Source organism: Aphis gossypii, chromosome 2 (assembly GCF_020184175.1).
Source record: "Aphis gossypii isolate Hap1 chromosome 2, ASM2018417v2, whole genome shotgun sequence".
Taxonomy (NCBI): domain Eukaryota; kingdom Metazoa; phylum Arthropoda; class Insecta; order Hemiptera; family Aphididae; genus Aphis; species Aphis gossypii.
Window position 1 is genome coordinate 78,527,128 of NC_065531.1, and position 6,307 is coordinate 78,533,434.

The window sequence follows — 6,307 nt, forward strand, 5'->3', positions numbered from 1 at the left end:
TCTATCGAAAACGGATTCGTGCGTCCTGGACGAGAGCTCGGCATGGGGCCGGCGCTATACAATATTATTGACAACAAAACGCATATTATCTATGAATATAAAAGTCGATTTTTTTTTTTTTTTTTACCAATTGTCGTGTGATTTTTGTGCTGATCATGGCCGTGAGAGTTCAAGACGGTATAAAACATCGTTGCAGTGTTCTTCGTCTGCATTTGTAGTACTAAAATATTTAGTGACTTAAATAAACACGACGTAATGTTTATACTTAATATACGTAACTTGTCGTATATAGGTCGAGTTTAGCGGGACGTTATATATGTGTAAATGTTTTTTTTTTTTTTTTTATATTTGCTTTGCTATGCTATCTTCTGCGATATTATTCGTTATGGCATTATAATATTACTATAAAAAAAACCTTAGGTAGGTATTTAAATTAAATTTAAAAAACAAGTGCAATTATAATTAATTAATTCTCTAGAAAGTAATAATTTGCGCAGTCGAAGGTTTCTGGACTTCTAGAGTGAGCTTTACAATGATTTATGCCTTCACTTCCCGTAACCTTCTTCCGTTCCGAGTTCCTCTAAGCAATATCGTAACTATTTATCCACTCACCCTATGGCCTATTGTTCCAATGACGAAATCAGCTAATATTATTACCGAGTATATTGTGTAGTTAATTAATCGTATTGTACATTTATACTATGTTTTATCGTGTGTATTTGAAATTGTGCCATTACCCATTTGCCCATTAGTCTCGTCTCATTTTTAAATATAAAAGAAATACTATAACAGCTATATTTTTGACCTGCAAAGTGATATGTTATTATACATTACTTATAGTTATTGCTAATTATTGTTATTAACTGTGGTCTGTGATCTAAGTCATGCGTGCGTCAAGTTGAGTCTCATATTAAAAAAATGTGTATTTTATTTTTATACAGTTATTTTAAGAGTTATCATTTTGCAGTAGGTAAGAAGCATTTGTAAAACATTTGCCTTTTATAAAAAAATACTTTTTATAAGACTTGTTACAAGTTATCGTTATACAACAGTGTAATCTGTGCAATGGTAAATTTATACAAACCGTTTACTTGTATTTTATAAAACAGACAAATTTTTATACATACTCGTAAAATACATATTTATAATAGTCGAATTATTTAATATAGTAAAGAGATCACATGCAAATGTTGGTTCGTGTACGAACTCTATACAACCTACAGAAAGGAATTTCTTTTTTTTATTATTATTTTTGACAGAGAATTTACTTTATTTTGATCAACAACATTATATTTTGAAGGCCTCAGGGCATTATTTAAATTCCTTGAACTTGAAAAATGTTACCTTTTGATCCCTGTTATAACATATATATTCGAAGGTACTCTGAGGGACATAGTCTACTTATTATGTAGATGATTAATATAATTGTATATATATTTTTTTTTTTATTGGAATTTTATATTTTTATTTCTTTGTGGTTTTTTTTTTTAGTAAAAATACACTGTATGCCGTTATTACTAAAACTATATTTTGGACAATTTTCAATATGGACGCAAACAACGTTTGATTTTCGATAACGTATAATATATTTTATATTATAATATTTTTTATTATATAATATTAAACGAACTCTTTGATGTGTATATCAGGGATGATTTTCATCTTGTCTGATGTTATATTCAATTTGATATTTGTGGGTGGAGGTGAAATCCGTTGTGAACTTGCACCATTTTTATGATTTGTATTTTTTAGAACCGGTAATTTTATCATATACACTTTGAATTCGCTCCTAATGTTCGTTAGGAAATCAAAGCGATATTGTAATAAGAACATATATTTGTATTTTATCAGATGTAAGACAAGATATCTTGGTGTTATTGTTTATAAAAAATCAACTTGGGATTTTTATCATAAAGCAAAAACATAAAAAAACCTAAAAAGTTGATTACGTTTCCTGTTTGGCCTCTCTTAAATTAACAATACACAAAACAATCCGTCTTATAACGTATCCTAGTATAAATGAAATGAAAAATACGACGATGATTTAATAGTCGAAATATTATGACAATAATAGCAACCAAACACTTTTTGAGTGATTTCACTCGAAGTTACTAACACACATAAGCATTTTAATCTTCAAACGTTCATCAAATTCACTTCCTCGAAATTCAATGCGGCACCTGAAATTTCAGTGGTGTAGTTATTGCTACAATAAAACATTTGATTTTGCTATCGATGAATAACTTATTTTCCCTTTATATAAATATAAAAAAAAATATATAATAAATGTACTTTATGATCAAATTTACCTTTTTTAAAATGTGTAGATTGTATATAATTCCTCAATAAAAAGGCTCTAAACAAACGTATAAAACACAATATAATATCTTAGGCCAAGTATAAATACCTATACTTTTTAGGGTATTGACGAAATATACTGTAGCCAGGACACAGTTTACGACCTGAGACGTATATCAAAAGAAAATATCAACGAATATAAATACCCAATTACACGCCCCGGAGATAAAAACGCATTCAAGGTAAAAATATGATTTTCGACATTTTTCACAATGTGAAAAGAATTGAATAAGTATACACAAGTAGCAATAAAATATTGCGTCTTCCCAAAAGAAAGACGGCTTAGAAAATAATAATAATAGATCAAAAAACCACGTAAAGTAAAACTACGTGTTTTTGTACTAGGTAGTAAGTATAGCATTCGTGTATAATACAAATTGGTGTTGTTGTGAAATCTTCTTTGAAAAGTTTACGTTCAATCTTATGTTTTACAAAAACATAAAAGCTTACAGAAATATATATTTTCACTTATTTTCGAAAATAAGCTCTTTTTTATCAAAGAGCAAATGCGCATGTTTGATTTTTCGTGCTACGATTTTTAAGCTTTATTATGTATTATATTTTACAAGTAATCATTCTTTATATCAGGTAATTTCTAAATGTTTATTATCACAGAAAAAATGTAAAATATTGTGGTTTAAGTTTATATTTTTTCGGCTCCAGGACATATAAAAAAAAAAATAATTACATTAGCATTATATTTCGTAGGATTTATTCTCTGGTTTACTATCGTCATTTATTTTGTGATGTAATATATATGACTTGTACATGAGTTGTGTATTCTAGAGAAAGCAAAATAAAAAAAAAAAATATTGATTTTTGTCGTTTCGATTTTGATGTTCATAGTAAGTTCATCGTACGTTACTGTGGTCGTCACGATATTTTCTCGTTATCGTTTCATTTACAAACAGAAGGTATTATAATTTATAATAAACGATGATTTCTATACCTAGAATTTCCATATGCTGGGTACTAGGCAGCCCCAATAACAGTTATATATTTGTACGACGCATCGCCAACTTAATAACAACTTTTGACAAGTCGACGGAAAAGTTTTCATTTTGAAGAAGTTCCGAGTATTTACAACAATCCAACCATCATGCCTGTTTTATATGTGATTTAATTGCTGTCATATTTTCAAAACCTTAGATTTTTACAACAAAAGTCTACTGTAACAATATAAACTTAATTTTTCAGTTAAAAACAACAACTTTAGTGTAAGCTTTCAATCAAACTACGTAATTTTTCAAAATTTTAATGCGTCTCATGAAATTTGAACGACTACTTTTAAAGTTAGGTAAACATTTTTCAAATCATCATAGCCAACTTCAAACATAATATTAATATCATGATACTATGATAGACTTATAATATCTATAAAAGATACAGTATTTTAACTCAGATATATTATATGTTTAAGTTTAAGTTTGATTTATTTAATGATCAATAAATTAAAAATATTTGTAAGATGATTTCAATAAAAATGTTTATATTGTCACAGTTCATCACTCTTTAAAAACCTAATATAAAAATCCGTCTCATTGCAAAAGATGCTTATGTATAGGTACTTAACAATTCTAAAAGTCAGATTTTAATTAATAAGTATAATAAATAAAAATGGGGTTAAAGATATAATTGATGAATCATCCTTTATGCATAAATGGTTGTCTGAAATTATGACAAAAAACTTATCGGGTAAAAAAACTAACACTCGAGGTGTATTTTTTTTTAATAATAATAACTGTTATTAAGATTATACGATTATCGTCTATACATTTTAGACCGTTAAAAGTTTACATGCTGCTTTTATCGATTTAAACACGATGTACAATCGTATTATAGATTTCTATACATATAATACAATTATATATTCTAGTTGATGTCTATATAAATTACTAATTTACTTTCTAAACACCAGTTGTAACACTTGTAAATCATTTAATTAAAATTAGTCTCGATGTACAATGTACATACTAACAAAGTTATATTTATTGCTCCATCGAGAAAATATATTATTACAATTCGTATCATACCATACATAATAACTGATAATATAATATTTTAAGTGAATAAGTATTTAAAAATGGCAGTTTGAAAACGGTACAATTTTTAATACAATCTTCTTCAAGGTTATAATAGTATAGTTACGCCTCCGAACAATAATTATTGTTCTATGATTGTTCTATAAATTAATTATTAACTTTGGTCACATAATCAATGTTTGATTTTATTATGATTCGTTGTGACATCCATTATCGATTATTAATTATTAATTTAATATTTATTATTATAAACCTAATCTAATTCGATCGAAAAGATTTAGGTCGATACTGTAATATTATTCACTCAGTTAATAATCAAAGTTATGATAAATACACAGTTCTTCGTAATCATACAAGTCGTAAAATTTAAACAAATTTTTTCCGACTAACGTACTCGTGTTTTAATCATATTATTAGGTATTGTTTTCATCCATTTAAATAATATTATGTTAATTGGTGATGGTTATGTATTTGAGATTTTTAAGCTTCAAGCATATACTTATAATAATAAAAAATATTTACAAAGTACAGACATAATCGTAATAAATTAAAATGTCTTACACCCTCAATGACCTATAATTTGCCTCTCTGGGCATCACAGTCACTTGACCTGCTTCTCTAAATAAAACCCTGTACACAAACACATAATACTATTTACATTTTATACGACTTATGTACTTTAGTATATCGTGGAATCTACATTTGTTTTGTGATCTAAAGTGTTCGGGTTTCATGTACTGTATGTACAACCATAAAAGAGTTTTTATGAACATTTTATGTTTTTTTCAAAGTTAAATCGACCGACCGCGACGCTGACAATTCAATAATCACAAGCGCGTTAATAGGATTTTAATTTAAAAAAAAACTTCTCAATTACGAGTAATATAAAACCACATTTAGAACAAGAAAAATGTACTAACGTGATTTACCTGCTGGCTGAGTTAGTTTTAACATATTATGTTCATAGGTACTACATATATAGTAAATTTCACGTAATTTATTTATAATCGGAATCGCAAGTCATACGTTACGGTTGTAGAGAAAAAATAATTTTTAATAATTAATAATATCTTTTTTAATAATTATTGTACGAGTATATATTAAAAATCATTTTTATAAAACGAATAAAAATATATATTAATATTCAAAAACATAAAATTATTTTCAATACTCATTTTGTTTTGTTCTCATTAAAAATTAAAGGAAACTATTATAAAAAAAGATATTATTAAGTAAAAGTACAGTTTAATATTTCTCAACTGAATTATTAGTTTTTCTACCCTGGACCACGATGATGATCGAATCCGATTCAATCAAATTACGACACGGCACAATATAATTATTGATACCTACTCGTTATTCACTACATATTATAAACATAATGTAATAGTATATTTGTATAACCTTATTTAGATACTATAACGCATCACCCCTTATCGTAAGTAAACGAACCCAGATAGTTCATAATAAATATGTGTTGTATAGAACACATGTCGAATTATAATTTCATTGTGATCTATGTACCTATTCTTGATGGATGTTCGCCAATACGCAGCAATATCATATAATTGATTATTATTGTATTATATTAATTAAATGATTATGATTTACGCACAAATACACTGTAAGGCGCAATAATTCATTTTCACGTAAATCGCGATACAACAATATTATAATATGTCGTATAATATTATATACATTTCGATGTATTATTATTGTATTAAACATACTATTTGACCGTATGGTCAAGACGAATTGATTCTCATGATGTATAACGGTTGAATGTTGGTCAACTATGACCTCGATCGATCAAAATTAACTCTGAGTAGAATTTCGAACAAATATAAATCTAAAATCATTCACAACAACAGACGAAAATTGTAAATTACACCCAATACTGCATTTTT